Raw genomic sequence first — 25,187 nt, forward strand, 5'->3', positions numbered from 1 at the left:
TAAAATGGTTCATATGAAGCAGCCAATTAATTTAACAACATGAACAGGGCTCAGATGTTTACAGAAGTCTTATATATTCTTCGAGACTCAATGGTGAAGGAAACACAACCGAGTTTGGATTAATTCACTGCACACAAATAACGACTGTGATAAATCATGTGTTACGTGTTGTAAATCTGTGATATGTTTTCACAATTGATCTGTGTTTTAATAAAATCTCTTCTACACAAAAAATGACTTTTCAGTTGAAAGTTAAAATTCTCTTATAAAGCTCATACAATGGTTGCCTTAGCTGCATCATTAAAGAGAAACCTCTCCACCCCATGCCGTCTCAAACACTTGCTGCACAGCACAGCAACCGAAAACAAAAGTTGTGGGAGATATTTCCATCTGGCTGATTAAAATTAGGGACCCAAAAAATGAAATTTTATTTGTATTTTGTTGACACATAACAGAGACATGACTGTTGTGGTAGTGTTATGAAATGCTGTAAAATGATTTTGTTGATACAGAAATGTTAAAAAAATGAATTCTCTCACCACAAACAAAGACGTGCTACGATATTTACATGGACTGAGTAAAGTCTCAGTCATGAAGAGAGGAACCTTTTACTGAAAAAAAGGAAAACAGTACTTTGCAATACACATCTCGAGTTAACAACTTCTCTCAGCTGCCTTGGTGTCTCCACCTGTCTGAGCCCCAGTTTCAAATGATAACCTTAGAAACTGTAAGGGCTCATGATTCCGGGATAACATGCTCATAATCAGCCCATGGTGTATGCCTGCTGTCACTGTGATGATCCCAGTCAGGTTTCAGAAAGTCTCAGAGAAGAGAAGAGAAGAACCCAAGCAGAAATATCAGGAGGGCATTTATTACTTTCAAATTAAAACAGCAGGCTTATATTCCTCCATCCCCCCCCCCGTTGCTCTCTCCTGCTCTTGTCTTGTCATTCTCAATCCTCTTTTTTCAGCCTCTATTTCTTTCTCTGGGTAACTGTATGCCATTTCACTTAAGTTACTGATTAACAAAATCTCTTTTTAATGAAAGCTAACTGCCTGAGTCTGTGCATGCATCAGTGCACATGGGCAGTGTGTTTGTGAGTGTACATTTGGGTGTTAGCGCACAGGTAGACATGCTCAATACTTTTGTTTTTGTTCATTTTATTTTTTACAATTTAGTGAGTGCTTGCAGGTGTATATTCAGCCCCATTAAGTTAACTGCCTAGTGATCTGCGCACATGTTGATTTAAATTGTTGTTGATGGCAGCAGCATTATCTCAGGATACATAATCAGTTGTCTGACGATAATGGAGCCCTTGTTTCGTGTATCAGCATGAAATCATTGTGTCATTGCTTTAACTTGATGCACATCGTGTGTTGTTTATGCTGTTCTTAATCAAAAGATAGACAGCCTGCTTGTAAGGTAAGGTGTTGTGTATGCCTACATTTTTGAAGAGACGGAGTCAGGACATGGTTAGTTATGCTTAGCTTAGCTTTGCATGAAATAATGGAAAGGGTAAACAGTGTGCCTGTGTCCAAGGTTCTAAAATACACCTATAATATAGAAAAGTAACGCACACCAAGGGTTGTAGTGAGGTGCTGATCACTGGGGGTAGACTTGCTAATAAGAAAAAAAGTGTTGCACGCTCTGGGCCATATGCATATCTCTTTTTATTCTGTATTCTAAAATACACCTACCAACACCTCTAAAGCTCACAAATTAAAGCATTGAGTCTACTTTGTTCTGTAACAAAAATGTAGAGACCGTCCTCCCCTGAAAAACGCTTTTTTTAATTAGTAGGAGAGATATGTATTGCTATGGGAAGGGATCTTTCATATTTTTAATTAATTTTTTAAGTAGTAGGGATCCTAGGCTGTTTAGCTGTATAAAAATATATGAAATATGAACATTTTACACAATTTTGTTGGTTGTTTTGGCTGATATTGAGGTAACTCTCCCATGCAATGTTATAAACTTTAGGGCCCTAACCTGCCATAACCATACATGTAGTACTGAGAGAACCACTGATACGATATGTAGGGAGGGGAAATATGGTTCCTGCGAGGACAATGATACTCCACACAAGACAAGGGAAGGACAAACATAAACTAAACCATTTCTCTTGTTACTCTGTGTTCTCTCTTTATACTCTCTCTTTGCCAATGAGGTTTTGTCACAGTTTCTTTGACAGGGAAAGCAACAAAGAGGAGAATGTGTCTAAGAGTGAGGAATGTTGAAGAGTATCATGATTATGAGGCATCCTTCTCTGATGAGAATGAGGCTATTGGGGTTGACCCTCCTGTTGTCTCTCAACCACCAGCAGAATATGTTCTCTCTTAGCCTACAGTGGACACATTACCCTTCCAAAAATGGAAAGTTATCATCGTCCCTCTCCCTACTTGAACTGCATTGGGACAGTACAAATAACTTGGATGGGACCCACTTGCAAGCCTACATTGGGTTGCTCATTTTGGAAGGAGCATCCAAGTCAAAAGGTGAGGCAACGGCAAGCTTTTTAAATGCTGAAATGTTTTACAGTCTATAATGCTGACACTGGAAGGGCTATATTTCCATCCACCATGTTTTTGAAGACATTCCATGTGTCCTTCCATGTTACACACTTTGTGACAAACTTGTAGCGATACAGAATGTGAGTCCAGCAAATACCCTCTCATTACAATCCAGGCACCCACCTAACTGTGGATGAACTGTGTGGGGTTATGTCTTATCTAAATGGGTATTTGGGCAGTCAACAAAGACATAAAGTTCCTGACACATAAAATTGGGTGATCATTTTAATTACAATAATTTTTTGGGAAATTGCTGGGGTCAAATTGACCCCAAGTGCAAAGGATGTTAGTACATTTGAGGATAACAGGAGTGTTATATTAGCTGGATACATGGTTAAATGTCATTCGCTCTTATCAGTGTATCAGTGTAAGTGTGCTTCATTCATAGCAATCCCCAAAAATCGGTCTCAGATATATATTAAAAGCCTTAAACGTATACTTTGTAAATCTTTACAATCATTCCCTGAAAGAACCAGGCAGGCCTGCCGCATTGCACGATCTACATTTTCCTCAAAACATGCCATTTTCAGCGTGTAGCTTGTTAGCTCGAAGTTTATTGTTGTTTCCCGTAGCGAAGGGAGTTTGAGAATGGCAACACACAGAGACATGAAGGTAATTATCCTGAAAATGAACTGTTGTTGATCTAGACTAGATTCCAGTAGTGACACATTTCTACAATTAAATTGAGGGAAAACAACATTCCCAAAATCCACTCATATTTTTGACAGAAAATGACAGAATCATGCATGAGTATTGAGACCACAAAGGCACATTAAGCCACATTTTTGCAAAAAGAAATGCAACGTGTTTGGCTGTTTGCTGCTTTAGTTGGGTTATTGCTTAAAATGTATTTACTGTTCCTTTGTATTAGTCTTGTATGTTACATGTATTGCAGGGTTTCATTTGACTGGGACATTAGTTGACTGTTGCTGCTCCTTAAACACATGACTGCCAAACTGCTACAGCACTGTAGTAAACAGTGCTAACCCTTTGCGTTATCAAATCAGCAAGGACAGATAAGCTTTGACTGAGGTGAGAGAAAACCCAAATCCCAATTCAAGCTTGAATTTGTTTTACATCCTTTTCAACATAAAACAACAAACTATATAGCCAGAAAAGACACTGTGATGTGATAGGCTGGTAACAAAATAAAGAAAACTAGCTTGTCTGATTTGCAGTCCATAAGAAAAACCAGTAAATGAAAACATGAACAAAGAGCAGACAAAAGGCAGTGATTGCACCATAAGGCAGTTTTGCTGCAAGGCAGCAGACGAGCCAGAGGCCGAGGCCTTGCATTGGAGGGTTCTGGCTGGCACATCTGCTCATTGAGATTAAGAAGCGTGCCAAGCAGCAGCAGAGGTCTGAGATATCCTCACAGCAACACAGGACAGTCTTTGAAAAAAGCCACGGAACCTGGAGTCACACTGGATGTGTGCTGTGAAGTCTGGTTCTGCAAATTACTGCTCAAAACAAGACACCTTGCAGATCAGTGACCTGGCACCCTGTGGTTGCAGAAATGTAAAATTGACAAGACACTGCATGGTGGCTTTTTATATTAAAGTTTCTCAAATGCTACAAACTACATTCAAACTGTTCAGATGCCAAATAATAGTCTTTCGCCAAATGTTGCCTTTTTTATTATATTTTTTTTTTGCCTCCAGAGAAAAGTAAAAATGTAGTTTCAGTTTAATTCAAAAACAACCATACAAACATTGCTGCACTAGAGAAAATGCAAACATGCATTTTACAAAAATAGAAGGAACAATAAGGGAACTTGTCAATTAAATGGTCTAACTTAAAGCTTTAGTGCGTAACTTTTTTTAATTTTTATTAATGAACGTCTATTACATTCAAGCCATTGCCAAATGAGTTGCTACAAGCTAATTAATTCTATTAAATCTATTTCTCAGTATGGCTGTGTTTAGAAGATGGTGGCGTCCGGCGACTTTTGCACGCAGAAAATCTAGTGAAGAAAATTACTTCTTCTCAAGAGTCCATCATGTTTTTGTAATTCTCCGTGTCCCACTTGGCTACAAGCAACTTCGTGGTCATTACTTCGAGATCCTCAAGGGGGCGACAGCAACTACGCACTATAGCTTTAATTAATCTTTGAAATGACATGTAGCTGATTAGACATTGACTCTGACTTTGATCTCTAAGCTGTGGTGCATGCGGTGCAGGAGTAAAGTTCCATTCGACCGCGGCAAAGGGGTGGTGTTTAAGTCTTACCTAATGCCTTTATTGTAAAACTAATAAGCAGCTACAAAACTACTGTATGTATAGATAACATTTGTGTCTGCAGCCCTCCCAGTGAGAGTGTAGTTAAAATGACAAGACCAACAGTGGATAACACATTTGGCATTCCAAATAAAGAGAAAACAGGGTATGTTTTTTTTTTTTAAACATAAAATAAAGTCAGTTTTTACCCCTAGCAGCACTATGGATTGTATCTTGTGGAGCAACCCAGTCTCACGGCAGTTCATGAAATGTTCACGTAATTTAATCTATTGATTTGTGTACACGGACATGTTTATCTTGTTTTTTTTCATGTTAGTTGTGTTGTATTTCAATGGGAAGCACCTTTCGTGATCCCAGCACGATTCTTTCTGCCAGTCGGGCTGCAGCAGAGAAGCTGTATACAGCTTTGCAATTATTGGTATTTTTAGCCCAATAACCGACTGTCACAGAATGAGCTACATTGCGTTTAAACACATGTATTGAGGTAACAGTCCATTCTGATTGATATTTCCGACCTGTCAGAATGATATACTAGACTTTCAACTACATTTATAGAGGAGTAATGCCATTCTGTTAGATATTTGCAACTTGACAGAATTAGCTACTTTACTTGTTACTACAATTATAGAGAAAGTAGGCCACTCTGATAGATACTTTACTCTTCATAGAATGAGTTACTACTTTTAACTACATTTATAAAGGAAGTAGTCCATTCTGATTGATATTTTCCAACTGACAGAATGAGCTACCCTACTTTAAACTAAATGTATAGAGAGTATAGACCATTATGATTGTAGTAAAGATCCCTATTTTTTATCTTATTTTTTCTTTCCTCACCTACCTCACCTCCTGTACCTCACTTCCTTTCCTCTTCACTGACGGGTTCTTGCTTCTACCCTTTCAACCCTAATTACCTGATTGAGTTTACCTGGTCCCTCTTTATTTAAAAAAGTAATAGTGTGCACATCCCATCTTCTGGCAGGTGCAGGACAAATGAAAAATACTAAAATGAAAAAATGTAATGTCCGCAACACTGCTTTAAACTCCCATATTTAATATAAAGGCAATGCTTCAACCCTACTGGGTCTTCTTCAGGCAAAACAAAAGAACAAATCACTTTGGCAGTTGTTGTTTACACTATCTGCCATTTTGTCAGTCAAAAAGTGTCGATCTCCTAATGCGAATGAACGGACTCCATAGAAGGAAATGTCATTCTTATATGAGGCTACTTTTTCAACTACAAGGTCAATATTGTTTTTCACTAACAACAAAACAACAAATTATCCGTGCATTTATATGGAACTAAGCTTTAGGAGCGTTCCATCTTTACTCTCCTCCCCATTACGTTGCATGCGGAGATCGACTCTTTTTGACTGACAAGATGGCTGATAGCGTAAACAACTGCTAAAGTAGGTTGTTCAAAACCTTTTTTAGTAAACTCTGTGTACACAAACAATGTTCTCAATGCTTGAGTTCATGTGTAGAGCCCCTGGTGATACTTCGAGCAAAGTTTCATGTTGTGTCGAGCCTTCTTAGTGTTTTAAAAATAGCGATTTTGATGCTATCATAGTAGTGCCCCTACTATAGGCCATTCTGATAGATATTTTCTACAGTACCTGACAGAACGAGTGTAGCGTCCCCGGCTGAATAATGGTCTGGCTCTTTGTATACTGATGATTCAGAAAGTTTTATTGTCCCTTTGTAACATTCCTTACTACAACTTGAATATCTTGAACCACCGTAAGAGCTGAGAAAAACAAAGAACACCTTTACATACATTTTCCCTTAACTTACTGACAATTTCCACTTGAGTGTTTTTTGTGCTGTATGTATTTAACTTCCAGTATTTATTAACTCTATTAGCAGACATCAACATTAACAACAAGTTATAATGAAACATCAAATTAATATACAAACTTCTTTGAAACATTCTTTTACATCCACTTCACTGTAGTATCACACTATTAACACCATTTCATGTAACCTTACACAACAGGCACATAGCCAGACAACGCCAACTACAGGTCAATATGGCAATATGCTAATGTTAGCTTAACTTGCTAGCTTGTACTCTCAAATCTCGGCAAAACCATAAAACGGCACACCACAAAGTAACCCAAGTTACAACCAGTTGTAAGGTAAATGAGATGTAAAACTAACATACCTTGTGCCTCTAACAGCTGGGTACTAAACAATATTACTCTATGCCTTCGTTCGACCGCCTTTTCCTTCTTGTTTTGTGGTTGTACATTTACTTCCGGATTTGGAATTTACAAAATAAAAGCATTAGCGTCAGAAAATAACTTAACCAGAGAAACAATATGTGGGTCATTTACAACGAGCTATCCTAATTTAAACTACATTCATAGAGGTAGACCATGGTGTTAGATATTCTTTTGACTCCTCTCTCTACAAATCTGATGCTCCTTCCAACAGAAGGTAATTTGCAAGAAAACTACATCAACCTCTACATAGTCTATATCCACAATGTTTCACTTCTGGGATTGTTCCGGTGCTGCCGGAAATTCCACCGGATCACGATCTTTTCGCCTGGATGTCCATTACCTTCTGCTTTCTTTGTGTTGTAGTTCTAAACTCCGGTGGATTTATGAGGACTATTGCTACGTTTACACCTGGCCGGCTATTTTCATAAACGGACATTTAAACCTCTCTGTTTTCAAAAATAACATTGTGCACAGCCGTCAGTTTTCAGAAGAGTGTTCGTTTACACGTACCCGTGTATATATGCCGTCAAGAGCATGCCAAACCTGTAGATGGCAGTGTAACGAGAAGCTCAAGCCCACATTAGCCAATCAGAATCCCGAACATAGCAACAACAGCAACGAATCACTTCCTCTCTCTTCTCTTCCTCACTTCCTCGGCTGCCTAAACCTTTACCGTTTGTCTCAGTTTACATGCAAACGTGCAAACAAAGTTTTCCAAAATCTCCAAAAAAAGTTTTGTTTGTTTGTGTAAACAACAGCCAGTGCACTTTTCACTTAATGCCAGACTGAACATTTCCTCCTCATGCGTCATCTGTCCTCGCTCTTTTAATACTTCAAGCTCACTTTTTAGAAAATGTTTTCCATTTATTCCTCTCTCTGTCTCCCCCTCTCTTGCTTTATCCGTTGTTTTTTCCCCTCTCGGTCATCCCTCTTTTTTCACCTTCTGGGCTCAAGATTGAAGCTAGTGCTCACCAAGACTTCTGGGGAATGGTTCCAGGATTTTACAGCAATGCCGCTGACTCTACAGCAATGCCCTCTTGCTTGTGTGTGTGTGTGTGTGTGTGAGTGTGTGTGTGTGTGTGTTCTTGTTTAACTACATTCGTGGGGTCCAAAAACCGGGAGTCCAGTATACTTGTGGGGTCTGAAGAGCTTTGTGGGGCCAAAATGCTGGACCCCACAAGTTTAAAGGGCTGTTTGAGGGTTAAGACTTGGTTTTAGGATTATGATTAGAATTAGGTTATGGTTAGGGTGAGGGTAAGGGTTAAGGTTAGGCATTTAGTTGTGATAGTTAAGGTTAGGGTAAGGGGCTAGGGAATGCATTATGTCAATGACGGGTCCCCACAAAGATAGTGACACGCACTATGTGTGTGTATGTGTGTGTGTTAGTCCTTTGTGCTCCCTGGGGGATCAGAATAAAACATGGGCATAAGGAGCTAGCATCCCCCCACAGGGCTGCTCATGCCAACGCTCCTTGATATAATGGGAATGAATGTAAGCCACATGTGAGTTAGTGAGTGTGCATGCATGTGTAGAGTGTTAACATGTTTCTACCACTATTTTGTATCTGTGCACCATACAAACATGCAGTGTTATTATAAATGGGTTAGTGTTTGTTTCTAGATGTTGTCTTGTCTGCATAAATTCATCTATCCAGGTAGGATTGTGTGAAGGACCTGAATCACCCGACCGTGTGCCAAATGCGGGTGAATTTTTTCATTAACGGGTGAAACTGTCAACTTCTGGGTAGCCATGAGAATTGAGTGATTCATTAGCTGTTTTTGCCACGGTTGTTCTTTCACATTTCAACCAAGTCGGTCATTTCTTTGGATTTGAGCTGAAAAATGTGTAACTATATTGATTTTGTTAATAACTTGAAATAATTTGAATGTGTATTCCTTACAGGTTCAAGAACAATGTTCGTGCATTTTCTGTATTTCACCTTTATAATGCATGGTAAAAAGCCTGTGTGGCTAGTGGATTAGAAAATCCACCTGCCACAATGGCTAGTGGCCAAAAACTTTACCTTCCTGCCCTGATTGTGTGTAGTTGTACCTCTCAGTGTTCATAAGTTAGCATGTGTAGAGCAGTTTGTGTGTTCATGGAGCCATATCGGGGCCAAATAGAAAGCACTGTGTTCCAAGCCCTGGGGCTGTGTGCTCTAAATATAATGTCAGAACTGAGGCGGAGTCATATTAGCTTCAGACATGTACTGTAGCTCTTCATCAAGGGCTGTCGTGTGCAGCCTGCAGACTCCCTTTCAAACACAGCCCAGCAGAGACATGCTCTCTGTGCTGGTTTGAGTTTCTGTATGGCCATGGTCGGATTCTCTACTTATGCTAACTACCAAGTTGTACCTACATTTTTTCTACTTGTTTCATTTATTTTAAAAAGAAACTGAAATGGAAAATACATATAAAAAAATCTGTAGCACTTTATAATAACTATCCATAATTCATCATTTATTAAGCATCAGTTAACTATTAGTTAATGGTTTGTTCATTATTACTTATTAATTGTTCATACATAGTTCATCATGAGTAAAGTATTTTCTTCACACAGTTATAAATGGTTTGTTCATAGTAAACAAGCCTATTAGTTAATGGTTTATTAATCATTATTCATTTATTGTTCATACATAATTCATCATCAGGAAAGCATTTGTTCACACAGTTATGAATGGTTTGTTCATAATAAATAAGCCTATCTTGAAAAATATGTTTGTAAGTACATGATTTATATTTAACAAATAATGAAATAACCATTTATAAATGAAATCATTTTCCCATTATAAACCAGTTGCAAACTATTACTAAATGCTTTGTTCATCATTTGTAAAGCATTGTTCCTATGTTAATTCTCATAAATGAAGCATTTGTATACACACTCATAAATGGTTTGTTCATAGGAAATAAAGCTCTCAATAATTATGTTTATAAATAGAGGTTTGACACTTTCTAAGTATTGCAAAAACCATTGGTAAATTAAATAATTTTTCCTTTATAAACTATCTCCAAACTATTAGTAATTTATTTGTTTATCATTTGTAAAGCATAGTTCCTACATTCATTCTAATTAGTAAAACATTTGTAAATACATTTAGTAAATGGTTGGTCTATAGTAAGTAAGCTCATGTAAAACATTCATCAGTTTACTTTTTAATAATTCCAAAATGATGCATTAACCATTTGTAAATGAAGTAATTTTACCATTATCAACTAGGTACTCAGGAATGTAAAAGGTTGTTTAAAACTAGGAAGTTAATGATTAACAGACTATCTACACCTACATTTGTTCATGTCTTAAATAAAATGTTATGATTTAGAAAAAGGCCTAAACTAATAGCTGGGGTGTTAACACATCTGTTACAAATAGTTACCAATAATGTAATCCATGACTAATTCAGGAGTTACTGATGATTAGTTAAGTATATTGTGTGAGCCCATCTAAAGTGAGTACTTTCTATGCTTTACGAAGCATTTATAAATGAGTTGATAGCCTATGGATAGTTAGTGTGTTAATGCATCTTTAACAAGCACTTACCAAAACATCAATTCATGATTAACTCATGAGTTACTACTGATTAGTTGACTACATGGCGTGAGCCCATCTAAAGTGAGGACTTGCTATGCTTTACAAAGCATTTATGAGTTGCAAAGGCTAGCAGATACAACAGAAACACAAGTAGAAACAGTATTTGTAAACCTTATTACGATGTAGTAAGAATGTACATTTATGAAATAGCTCGTAGTAGTGTTATTCAGTTGATATCAGTGTGAATTTGGACCAGAACCAGAAGAAAACAAGATTGTTAAGAGCCAGAGAATTGAACATCAATAAAGAGACTAGGAAACCAGGACACAGTTTGAGAAGTGTATTAATATACACAGAAATATGGCATACACATATACAGATAAAACACAGGTATGAAAAATAACAACTAAAATAATAAAGTGCGCACATAAAAGAAACCATTTTCAGTTCTATGAGCTCAATTGTTGTTTGATGACAAGAGTTCAGAGATGTTCAACGGTGGAGCCCCTATGAGTTTGGTTTCTGTTTGTCCTTCCACCATGAAGAAGGAATCCAGGGCAATCTGTATAAGTTCAGAGTCTCGATCCTGTAGCTCGCCACCCAGCCAACTCAATTGGGAATCTCTAAACCCTGGAAGACTCTGGGATCTGAAGAGTCAATGTGATCCAATATCCCACTCTGGACCGGCCCTCCCATGCGTATCGGTCCTCAAATCTCCACCTCCTTCACCTGTGGATAAGGCCAAATCAGTTCTCTCAATTACTATTCAGTAATAAAATGAATTGCTTAGGCTACAATGAAAATAAAATGAGGTGATATTTCAGTTAACCCATATTGAAATATCTAAATCTCTATTCAGTTGTACAACCGTTCTTAAATTTCTTCTCTTAAGTATCAAAAGTATATAAATCTCTTTCAGGTATCAAAAGTAAATTTATATTAATAGGTAACCTTTATACAAAAAATACATTTCTAATTCAAGTTGTATGGGACCTACCTTAGTAACATTAACACTATTCTTAATATAATTGCTTAAATTGCATGTAAAAATATCTCAAATTGTATTATTTTCCCATAACTTAAGCTACAGTGTTAAGACATGTGTGCTTATTTATCCCTCCCTGCACCAGTAACAGTAGAAAGAATGCACTAAACATTAGCCTCTTTAAAGTTACGTCACCATAAACTGCAGTTAAACAATTAAACTCACAATTTGTACTAACATTCATTCAACAAAATACCCACAGCTAGCAATAGTGTTGAAAAGCAACATTACTTTCCATAACCAATAGATAGAATCATTAGCCTTTTCATAGGCAATACACAGTACTCCGCTAGCCTTTTGTGGCTAATTACCCTATTAGCATATGAATACAGCACCTTTGCTAACCCGTTAGCTTTGCACTATTAGCACCGTTCTCTTAATACATCCATGATTAGCACCGATTAACATCGATGCTAGCGAAACTCAAGGCCTAGCTAGTGCTAAGGAATGACTCACCATTTTAATGGAATTCACTGCCTTTAACTCCGTGACGACAGTGGATTCAGGAACAGCTCTCTTTTGTTCTATTCACAACAAGGCATAGCCATTATTAGATAGTATATAGTATGCAGAATTGATTTAATTCACTAAATGTCGTTCTTTTTCTCTTACCGAGTGAATAACGGCTGCCTACGTTCCGATGTAGCGCCAAAGGTACGCGAGGAGACGTAAATCTAGCGATCTAACGTAGCCTAGTTGATAGCCGATTGGTCAGCTCACGGACCCAAGTTCACCCATTGGCTTATTTACAAGCCCATCAAATGTAAGTGAAAGTTAAATCATGTTCCACTATTTTCTCCCATAGCTTTTACCAACTACTTTTGACCACATTTTAATAACTTGGAAAACAAAAGGAATGTCTCAAAATAAAATAAAATAATATATGGGTGCCATTATTGTTAACTTTGATGGGCCATTTATAAATGGTTGTTTCATTATTTGTTAAGTATAAATCATGTACTTACAAACAAGATTTTTCAAGGCTTATTTTCTATGAACAAACCATTTATAACTATGTGAACAAATGCTTTACTGATGATGAATTATGTATGAACAATAAATTAATAATGATGAACAAACCATTAACTAATAGTTAACTAATGCTTAATAAATGATGAATTATGAATAGTTATTATGAAGTGCTACCAAAAAATCTATTATGGACTGATCATAGATAGACCCATTATTGTGTTGTGTAACAGCAATCAAAACCATACAGTTGCCACTGAAAATTCTTGATTCTGATTGGCTGGCAGGTGTCCATCACAGTAAGTAAGGTGATAATACCCGACTGCTGTATGTTCTAATGATTATACAAGGTGACGAAGGGGGTGGTTTGTTGCTTACATCATGGCCACTTGTCGTCAAAATTCCATGTGTAATCAAATCAAAATGGAATGTGTCCATTTATTTATAAAAAAAACTATTTTCTCCTTGCTTTTTTATTGACAATGTCCTGGGCCTCTGAAGTACTGATGTTTGCGTTGTGAGGCAACATCTAGTCTATATCCACTTCCGGGATTGCTCCGTTGCTGCTGGAAATTCCGCTGGATGTCCCTCATTTTGACTGAATGTCCGTTACCTTGAATTGTAAACTCTGGTGGATTTATGAGGACTGTGGTTAACTGCTCCTCAGATCTCTGAGTTTTCTGTTGCACTACTAAAACAACTTTTGAACGTACAAATGTTCCACCAAAACAAGTTTCTTCCTGAGGCTTTTTTGCAGCGGCACCAGGGCTCTGTCTGGCGCTTAGCTCCGCCCAAGACAATTGTGATTGGTTTAAAGAAATGCTAATAAACCAGAGCACGTTTTTCTCTCATCCCAGAATGCTGTGTGAACTAGCCAGACCCTCCTACGCAGCACTGTGGAGGAAGGTCTGGCAATGCGAGACTAGGCAACATCTAGCCAAACAGGAAGAGGTTCAAGGCTGAGCTAGGGGTTTTAAAATCAAATTTGTTCAGCTGTCCTTCAGACTGCCAGGCTAAAAGCTTCGCCTGTGTGCTAACTTTTAGAACTTTAAAGTAACTTTTAAAAAGTTGCAGCCTTTTTTTTCTTCTTTTTTTTTTTTTATGGATTTCTATCAGTTTAGCTTATAAACTCAGAGTTTGTGATGTTTAGGTGTCATAACCATAACGGTCTCTCCCAAAATGTTACTTTTTTTTTTTTTGCTCAACAACATAAATTAATCGTAGTTTGTCATCAGTGTTCAGTCTGTAAATGTGTCATGATGTGTTTAGTGGGCTTAATTCCTTTTTCATTCTTTTACACATTTCATTTGTTGATTTCCGTCCCATTGCTTTCTTTGCCAGTTAGCTGCGCTGTACATCCCAGCAATCCACACATATACTTGTGCTAACACTAACACACATCTATGTACTTACATTGTATTATACATTTACTTACAACAGCATACATTTATATCCATTCACGTTTGTTTCTACTTTCTCCACAGATTGATACCAGTTTTAACTTTAACGGCATCAATGTATTGTTTACTTTAGTACCCTGTATTGTTAAGGCTACCAAATGCAATGTGGAATAAAAAAACAGTTTAATGGCTTCTAAATCTGTTTGAAATGTAAATCCATGAACAAATTATTCCTAACTGTTTAAAGGAACAGTGACCCTTATAACCGTATGGTAAGAAAACAAACAAACACAGAATCACACTCATACATTAAGCATTCATTTATAATGTAAAGTGATGTGAAAGTTACCCGCAACAATGTGACTGTTAGTTCACACATAGCAAACGTTAATTCACCCCCACTCAGATTTGTTTATTTGTATTCATATAGACACTCATGCATAATGTATTCCCGATACTGATTCTATTGTCTAATTTTTAGAACAAATTTCTCTTTATATATATTTCTTCATAACTCTGTTGTAATAGTTTGCTTTGCACTTTAGCTGTTTTGCATTAAATAAGCCAAGGGTGTCTTGAGAGTTAACATAATGTGAAAGCAAAATGTACACTCCTGAAAAGAACAAACAGTACAGGCTTTGACTTTGGTCTGACAAATTTATTGAAATCTGAGTTTAAGTAAAACAAAACAGAAAAAAAAATCACATTCAATATGTGCAAATATTACTAATAATAATCAAATTGTGTAACAGATATACAGTATGTTGTCATAAAATATAGAGTGGCTTAAGTATAACAATAAATGCCCAAAATAACACACCCTGCATTGCAATATTATTAAAACACAAAGTTGGTCAGTGATGATCTATACTCTACCTGCCTTCTTCAATGAGTTTTGTACCTCGTTAGGGGACAGTCACCCCAAAATCAAAAACACATATGTTTACACCTCATGGTTTTTGTAGTTTATCAGACATTGTTTTTGTGTGAGTCCAATGTTGGAGTTATCAGCCATAGAGTTGTCTGCCTTCTCTCCAATATAATGGAACTAGATGGCACTCGGCTTCTGGTGCTCAAAGCAGCAAAAGAAATACAAGAAGTCGACAGCAATGTCTCTTTCCAGAAATCATGACCCGGTTACTCAAGATAATCCACAGACCTGGTTGTGAGCAGTTTTATGTAGGAACTATTTTGGAGGAGGCCTCGGAGAAGACCCAGAACTAAGTGGAGAGAGTATATCTCCACCCTGGCATGGGAACGCCTCAGGATCATCCAGTCAGAGCTGGCTAATGTGGCTCCAGAAAGGGAAGTTTGGGGTCCCCTAGTCTTGCATTGCCAGACCCAGGGGCGATTCTAGGATCAGACCTTTAGGGGGGCTCAGACCCTAATGAAAATGTGACACGGATACAGTGCCATGCAAAAGTGTTAATCCCCCCCCCCCTGCTAAATCAGTAATTTCATTATCTGATAATCTCTGAGTTAGCTACTGAACAACAACACCAGCTACCGTTTTTTGACAAGTCACAGTAATAACGATCAATTTGACACAATGTTCTAACATTCAGCAATTTTAGTTGCTTACGTTTCAATTTGGGTTCTATCTGCACCATGAAATTACCAACTTCTTCTCTGGGGACTACCAACGTTAAACTTCACAACCACACTCCTGCTCTCCTTCTGACAGATTAGCTAGAGACTCAGCCAAAGGCAGGAGTCTGGTACAACCACCTCCGATTGGCCAAAACTATGTTTCTGTTAAAGGTAATTGTTTGCCCTCTGTCACTAACAGACAAGTTCACAAAATCTCACTTGAAGCAGTAACATTTATTTTAAAAATACAAATTTAGGGGGGCTGAGATGAAATTTAGAGGTGCTTGAGCCCCCCTAAAAAGGGTCTAAATGTGAGAAAAACGTGCTCTGGTTTATTGGCATTTCTTTAAACCAATCACAATTGTCTTGGCCAGCGCTAAGCGCCCGACGCAGGTACGGTGCCTCTGCAAAACAGCCTCGGGAAGGAACTAGTTTTGGTGGAACATGTCAAAGTTGTTTTATTCGTGCAACAGAAAACTCAGATTGGACAGATAGTCTAGCTAGCTGTCTGGATTTACCCTGCAGATATCTGAGGAGAAGTTAACCATAGTCCACTGGAGTAGAATGCCAACACAAAGAAAGGGAAAGGTGACGGACATCCGGACGAAATGAGGGACATCTGGTGGAATTTCCGCCGGCACCAGAGCAATCCCAGAAATGAAACTTCATCGATATATATATAGACTGCGCGGTGATACAGTTGGTGGGTTGCTGCTGTGTGAGTTTTTAAAATGTATTTTTTGAGTAATTTATGTGATCTTGTTGTCTTCTGTCTGTACATTTTAACCTGTACTAATGTCTGGCTCTGGTTTCAAAACCTTGCCAAAAGGACTACAGCCAATATCTCCAACACTGGGCAACTCACACCAAAACAATCTAGACTAATCTACAGGTAAGAGGAAAAATAAGTATTTTTAAATCTTGGGTTGATTTGTCTCTTTAAGGTAAATTTTCAGTCCAACAACAGTATAAAGTTAAGTAATAATTTCCATCATACGAGGAGTTTACACCATTGAATTACAGAGATGAATTTCATATCATAATTCCACAGATTTAAGATCATAAATAACAGAACTATGGGTAGAAATATAGGTATATGCTTTTTTTCTTCCAGGATTTCACAGAACAAGCAGTAATGGAAATGTTACACTCTGCAAAATGTGGTTTGCAACTTTACAACATGAGGCAATTTGCCTTTTTCTAAATAAGCGCCCGCCTCGCACGACACACAACAGTTCCCAATTTAACTCTTCTAATTACATGCCTTTGGAATTTTGGATTATGCAGCTGCTGAACGGTGTGTGCTTTTGGAAGCAACGCTGGGTAACATTGTTGGTTTGGGGGCCAGAGAGTGTGCAGAAAATGTAGGCTGGTTCTGGCTGCGAGTGAGAATCCAGTGTGGTATTTCCTCTATCTCCCCTCATGCAGGGCTCTGTCTTTCTCTGCCTCACTGTGCTGTTTTCTTCAGGGGATTTGCAGGTCTCTTAACACTGCCATCCAAATCCATTGTGTTCGCTATATACCCTCCTCCCATCCTCCTCTATCTCCTCTCTTCCTCACCTTCTCTTCTCCCCTACTCTCAGTTTGACTCTGCTTCCCTTTTTCCGGTCTCTTCTTTTCTCCTTCCCAGATCTCCTCTCTGCTTTTTTTGCTTTCATCTCCTGCCTAATCCTGTTTGTACTATTCTCCTGCTCTCCCTGAGTGATCCTCTTTTACCTGATCACATCTCTGCACAAGCTTCTCCGCTCATCTCTCATCCTTTCCCCCATCCTGCTTTTGGTCACTTTGCCATTTCCTCTTCCTACTTCTTCTCTGTAATTCTCCTTTATCCTCAGTATTGTAAATCACGTTTTTTTCTTATCCTCGCCTCGTCACTTACTTGATCTTATCTCCTCCCTTACTCTGCACTTCCCCCCATTTTCCTCTCCTATCATCTTCTCACCTTTTTTCCATCTTATCTCAATCCACCACATCCTCCCTTCTTCTGCTTTCTATTCCTTGTCCAATCTTCTTCCCACTTCCGCCTTTGTTTTCTTCCCTTCCCCCCCCCCCTACACTTTTGTGTTTGCCCCCCCCTTTCCTCATCCGTCTCCGTCCTCCTCTTCCACCTTTCCCAACCATTTCTCCTCATCATCTCCTCCAGAATTCGCCAGAGCTTTTCCCTTCAGTCTCCCCAACCCACTGCTGATACAATTTGTTTACGTTTCACTGCCACCTTATTTAGAGCACATTTAACAATTTCATGCCGTGGAGATTCTCATACACTCGGAGCTAATATGTCTCCCTGTTGTTTGACTCTAACATATTTCTTTTTATGAGTTTATTTAACCATTAATCAAAAGGCAAGCTGGAAGCCTGTTTATGCTTTGTTCTCTGTCGCCGTGGGAGACGTTTGCATTTTTTTGCGGTTTTGCCGAGTCGGGCGGTGCGATTAAAAAAATAAAAAAGAGGGAGCATTAGCTAGTTGAGACGGAGGAAGCAGTGCAGAATCCAACAGCATTATCTGTTTATTAGAAGAGCTTCCTCTGCCCACTCAGTGCAACGTCCAGCTTCTCATAGCAGCGATCCCCAAAGGGCCGCCCCAGCAAACAATGATATATACTGTACACACACAGAGCTCTGCAATGACTCTGGACGACTGGTCAGGGGAGAACATGATGATAATAAATCCAAAACCAGAGAATGTTTGTGGAAGTGTGCGTTTTATTTATGTGTGCACACATCAACCAACAATAGAGAAGAGTCTGCAATCAAATAGGAATGAAGGAAACGAGTAGAAGATGGTGTTCGGTTTGTTGGTGTTTTTTTTTTGTTTTGAAAGGGAAGGCCGTCGCTTCACTGCCGCCTTTCAAAACAGCTTTTTGGGATTAGCTCCTGCCGCCTCCTGTGGGAGAAAATCTCAGAGGACGAGAAATGGGATGGAGTGAGATGAGAGAAGACGAGAGAATTAAGGGTTAGAAGAAGCAGTTAGAGGACAGAGGAGATGAGTAAAGGGAAGGAAGTTTGAAAGGAGAGGAGGCAGGGGAAGAAAAGAGAGATTAGTTTAAAGAGGAAGAAAAGGGGGAAGAAAAGAGAGATTAGTTTAAAGAGGAAGAAAAGGGGGAAGAAAGATAAGATAGACAAAAAAAGGTAGGCAAGACAAAGAAAAAATGAGAAAAGACGGAGGAAGACGGAAAGGTGGAGAAAATAAGCGAGAGCAAAGGTGAAAGGTTAAGGAAATGTTTCTACCCTCAAGCTGTCACCCATCTGAACCTGGCCTTTACTTACTCACATGCAAACCCCCTCCCCTTCAAGCTACCCCCCTGCACACATGCACACACGCTCACATCCATGATTCTCTTACCCATCCAGATACCTCCCCTCTGCCCCTTCCTCCTCCTGTTACTGCACTTGTAAACATGGCAGAGAATCATTACTCTGCCATGTTTACATTTTTTTGGAGAAGGGGTATATAATGGATGGAAGGAAAGGGGAGAGGATAGGGAGACCAAAGGGAGGAGAAAACAACAAATGAGAAAGGGGTGTATCAACAGTGGTGAGAAAGATGAAGAGGAGAGCAGTGAAGAAAGGAGTAAGGGAATTTTAGGGGAGGAGAGTTACTACTCATCCTTCACTCTCATATTCTCTGTACACCTGTTTCTCTGCCTCTTTTTCTTTCTCCTTCCTCTGACAACTTTTGACTTTTTACATATCTCTGCTTCTCCTCTGTCTACCTTTTCTGTTTCTGCGTGGGTGTCTTCACCCTCTCTAACCCTTAGTGCAGCCCTTTGTTCCTTCACATATGCTTTGTATTATAACATGACTCAATCGCTCAGCCTCGGTCTTATCTTCTCTCTTCCTAACCCTTTCTTTATGAACTCTGGCTTGGCAGTTTTTATTGTTTATATAAGCTATGAAATAGTTAACATTTTATACCTCACAATTTACCAGTCCAGCTAAATTGGAAGTACTTAAATTTTTTACCTCAATGATGATAATAACAACAACAGCATTGTCTTGCCGGTAAATGGACAACTTCTCCCTCACAGTTAGGATGTGACCCAAAACTGTCACAGTAACTCTGGGAATAACTGTATGCTGCAGATTGCTTCTGAGAGACACAAAGTGTCCACACCTTCTGAGGTGAAATGAATGGTCGAGAGAGAAACATGGGTAAATCTTAGGTTGTCAAAATGGTAAGGGTAAGGGACTGTGAGGAAGCTAACCCATTTACCATCGATTTAGAGCTTAGATATGTTTATATTCCTAGATAAAATAGTGCCGCCAATTGCAATAGGTCGGGGCGGCCCCAGAAGGAAAGCCATGCAGTTATCAACAAAACCAAAGCTCTGTTCACTACAATAACAAGCCAGCGCTTCTCACAGCGCTTCAGCCTTATATTATTGGTGCTGACATGGATAAGGATGTTGCTAAAGGTAGTGTTGGTGTGTTCCTGGGTCTTCTGCGTGGAAACTCTGGCTCTGGGCAGACAGTAAACAGTGGCTAGTGATCCTAATGTTGGGAATTAGGAAGGTACAGATTCAATTATTGGCAATTTATCAAATAAGTTTTATCAATATTAATGAAGTTATGAATATGTGTATTAATAACTTTACCAAATTGACAACAATCAAAACAGGGCACCACCCTGAACTCAGGGGCCAATAACTGAACTGTGAAAACAGTCTCAAAGGTGGTGTTCTCTTTAAAATACAAATCTCCATTAATTTGATTAATTTATCTTTGTATCTTTAAAAGGAACAAAAGAAGGGTGAAAGATTGAGCACTATCCTGTATAACCAGCTGTTATTCCAATACAATACACAAATAACCACACAACAACTTATTGTTAAAGTCTAATAGAATTTATTTAACTTAAAAAATACTGATGGTCAATCAATAATTCTTCAATCATCAAACTCTATCGACTTGTGACAGTTCTAGCAAACACAGCAGCAAGCAATCTGGTGTGTGTGTGTGTGTAGATGAAGGATAGGAGGGACGAGGTGTAGGAGTAGCCACCAAGTGGTCGGGCTAAACACGCCAGATTTCAAAATGGCGGTCGGGGGACCAAGTATTTGGAGGCTATTTGTAGTTCTAGTACAAAGGCCCAAAATGTATGCTCCTAACATTGAAATGACGGGGAACACTGTAAGACTAAGGAACACCCCACGGAAGTTATTATTGTGCCGAAATGGCGGGTATGAAGCTCCATTACATCTTGCGTGCCTATGGTAGCAGACGAGGCCAGCTGTTCAACAATGGTGCGCGTGTGTAAATGTGTGTGTGTGTGTGTGTGTAGGTTAGGAAAGGGAGACAGAAAAGGAGGCAAACACGATTGAAAGGAAGAACACTTGAAAATCTTGATCCTCGTGGCAGTGATAATAATCCTCTCCTCATTTACTCAAGATTGTAGCCTAATGCGAAGTTACCGCAGCGCTGTAGTTTGAGTGACGAAAGGCCGGATTATGGTCCCGCTTGTACAGTATTTACTTCTTCACGGTGGGAGGTAGCATTTACAGTGTCAACAAAACTTTCAAGACTATCTTGATCAGTGATAATTTTGTCCGGCGGATTTTCCGCGATGAACAGAAATGGGTTAACCACTTGGCCAGTGATTAACGAAACAACTCCGTCCGGGCAGTGGATCTGGAGCAGTTCAGAGTCAACTCAGAAGGAAAAGCAAAGCGCAATGTCCTCATTTTTCCTCGAAAAACAGGGTTGATTTACCCTCTCTGCAGATTTGGTAAGATATGAACTCGTCTCACTAGGATCCCCTTTGTATCACGAAAGATACAGCTCACTCGACCAGCAAATTATAGTATTGATTCTCGAACAACGTTGACGACGCGTGTTCATTCAGCAACAGATTACCAGCGAAGAGCAGCAAGAAATGGGGATGGGAGCTTTTATTCCTCCGCCACCTGGCCGTGGCCCCTACTGTGTTCACGGAACCTCAGCCAACTGCACGTCAGGACATCTCAGCCATTTTGTTCCTCTTTCCCTCGTGGTTTCGTACTGTCGGCCATTTTGAAGACGTTTTTACATGGAAGTGTGAATTTTGTGGGCTTCGGAAAGTACATGTAGGCCTCTTCTTTGTTTGAGGCCATGTGTTGGCCTCCTGTGCTTTCTTTGTCTTGGAGATCACATGCTCTTTGTTAAGCTCAGGTTAAACACACTGCTCGGTTCCAACACTAATAATTGCTGGGCAGGGCCTGAAGTTAAGTTTTGCTTAACTTCAGCTTTTGATGTTTTTCTCATAAAGGTGCAATACAGGAAATGCATGAGCATTGTTTTTGAACTTGTTAAGATTACACGTTTAAGTGCTATCTGTTATGGTTTTGGTGTTTTGTCTTGTCATATTTTGGTAGCCTGTTTTCTGACTTGTCTTGTCTCCTTGTGATTGTGTGATTTTTGGTCTTGTTTTATGTTCTGTTTCCTGTTTTATTTTGATAGTCTGGTTTTCTGTCTTGTCTTGTGTGGTTTTACTTCATGTCTTGTGTTTTCCCGCTCTTGTGATTGCCTGATGTTTTCCACCTGTTTCCCAGCCCTTGTGTCACCTGCCTCTTGTTACCTTGTTACCCTCTGTATTTAGTCTTTGTGTTTCCCCTTGTCCTTGGTCGGATCATTGTGTCTTGTTGCCAGTTTTGTATTCCCGTGTGTTTTGTCTCCAGTTTGTTTGTTTTCCCAGTTTGTGTTAGTTTCTGTTTTACTTGGACTTTATTTTTTGGATTCCCGTTTTGCCTGCTTGTTTCCAGGACTCTTTTGGTTTTTGTGCATTTTTTTGAGTTTATTAAAACTATCCTCAGTTTCCGCCTCTGCATTTTGGGCCTGCAATTCTCCAGCCTTCCGTAACACTATCAAGTTATTAACAAGATTAATTTAATGAATGACTCTTAGAATATACAACTTATCTTTCTCTGAGCCATACACACGACAGTCACTGCAGTACATGTGTTCTTGTTTCAGCCGGCCACATTTTTGAGCTCAAATCTTAATAACAGTGGCAGAAAAACAACTAATCTATTAATGAATTCTCATTGGCTACCCGCCAACGTGGCAGGTACATTGACAGTTTCACCCACATTTGGCGCATGCTCAGGTGTTAATTTCATATCCTGGTGGCGGGTAATGGAGTCCCCTATTAACCCAGCGGAATAGAGGTGGCGCACTGGCCAGACCACCAACGGGATTGGCGAGGGTTGGGAACCGGTTTGCTGTTGCCAGTGGTTACTGCAGGCGGGGCCACGCAACCAAACCGGTCGCTTGTTCTTGCGAGCCTTCCCACGGCACCGAACAGGGATAAACTCTGCATCATGTGCCTACCAGGCAACCGGTATGTTAGTGCTTTCAACAACTGGCCTGCAATCAAGTCGGTAGCTACAGTATCTGGAGTCCCTGTGACATCTAAGATAACGTTAGCAGAGATGCGTTCTGCAAAAGCACAGTTAGCGAGGTTGCATTAGCTGTGGGTGACGAGAGGCTAAGCTAGTAGTCTAGCAACAGAGGCTACCCCCTAAAGGCCAATTTATGCTTCTGCGTTAAATCGATGCCGTGGGTACGTACATGGGTATGTGGAGATATGGACCCTATGCCATGCCTTGGTAGTGTTGCATTCCCCCCTACTCATTTACGGGTTCTCCTTCTCAATAGACAACATGAAATCAAGGAGAGGGTTAACTTTTCCTGCTACATATTTCCCACCGTGGTCAGAAAGCACAGGGGAGACACTTTGTTTCTCTTACTATGACTCTAGAGTTGGTACTCGCTCACTCGCTCTACCACACATTCCCAATGTGCACGCACACACACACACACACACACACGCCGGCCCTGGTGTTATCTTAAAGAGATCGACACACACCAATACAGAAGTATTAACTTCAGGCCACTGACGTAGGCTACAATGAAAGCTCTGCGTGGAGCCTCTGCAGAACCATAAATCAGACTTCAAACTAGGCTTGTTTTTAAAATAAAAAAAGCAGCAAATCGATTAGGACTCAGCGCAGAGAGAGCAACAGAGTAGATACAAGAGTGAAGATTAAGAGTGAAGAGATTTAAACAGAATTTCAAGAAGGGAGAAAGACAGTGATTGTCAATCTTACGGAAATCACAATGTGCATCACGTGAAGCAATGTCAAAACAGTGTGTCTGTGTGCGTGCACAAGAAGCATCTTTTATTTCCACCATTAAAAATTAACTAACATCGTTAATATTTGATGATGAGCCCCACTCTGTGTTTTTTTTGGATGAGCTGCACTACTCTGTAATTTGACTCATGCTATTCTCTTTCTTTCTCCACTTCTCTTCTGCTTTCTGTCCCTCTTCCTCTTCTTTCACTTCTTTGCTGATCTTTCCATGATTTGATACATTTTTTCATCCCTATCTCCCACTTTCGCTGTGTCTCTTTATTTCTCCCCTTCTTCTTCTTGTTTTCTCTTCCAGGGATGGCCTCACATGGCAATATCTGCCTGTCGGTCAGTCTAACACTTTAAGATTATTTTTTGGGGCATTATAGGCCTTTAATTCCACAGGACAGATGAAGACATGAAAGGGGAGAGCGAAGGGGAATGACATGCAGCAAAGGGCCGCAGGTCGGAGTTGAACCCATGGCCAATGCGTCAAGGAGTAATTCTCTATATATATGCGCCTGCTCTACCAACTGAGCTAACCTGGTCTAACACTTTGGTCCAAACTGGTATATCTCAATAACTATTGGATGGTTAGCCATGGAATTGTGCACAGACATTCATGTTGCTCAGATGATGCTAATGACGTTTGTGAATTAATTTGTATGAATTCACACAATTGTTTTTTGACATTACGTTATGTTACTGGAAGACTTTGGTTGACAAATTGAGCATCAGCGTCAGTTCTGGCAGGCTAGGTAGTCAAGACGCTGCTATTGGTCAACAACATGGTCTCATCAGCTGATCTGCATCAGCTTTGCTGCAGCAGCTGATCTGCATTAGCGCATCAGCTGGTCACGCCCCTCGCTGCTAAATGGCTACACTCAACAGGGCGCGCTACTTAAGCTGATTCAGTTTTCTCTTTCTGCTTGCTGCCTTAGCTGTACCTAAATGCTGCTACTTGAGCTTGTTCCTACTGTGGCTTTAGTTTGCTCCAAATGCTTGCTGCTCGCTTTTTGCTACCCACCTCCTTCCCTGCTTCACCTTGTCGTGTATAACGTGGCATTTGCTTCTATGTCATTGTTGCTGCTCTGTTCATATGTGGGAATAGTTTAGCTCTCCCAGTATTAAACAGTGTGAGCGTCCCCTAATGCTGCTGCTGCTGCTGTCCCCTGATTCACTGCTCTTTCATGGTGCTCATGAAAGGTCAGGGGACTCCTGAACAGAGCCGTACCGCCAATAAATTCTTAAAGCTTTTATTGTCTGTGTTGTTCCTGACGTTATGGACCTGACAGAACTACTGTATTGGATGGATTGCCATCAGATTTCATACACACATCATGATATCTTCCTCTGTTTGAATTGTAATCACTTTGGGGATTGTTTCACTTTTCAATCTAGCGACATCATCAGGGTAAATTTTCACTTTGTGAAACCCATCATCCATTAGCCTCAGCTGTACTTTGTATTTGGTTATAATTAGCTATTGTGCGCTTGCTTACATGCTAAAC

The sequence above is a fragment of the Sander vitreus genome, chromosome 4 (assembly GCF_031162955.1).
Source record: "Sander vitreus isolate 19-12246 chromosome 4, sanVit1, whole genome shotgun sequence".
Taxonomy (NCBI): Eukaryota; Metazoa; Chordata; class Actinopteri; order Perciformes; family Percidae; genus Sander; species Sander vitreus.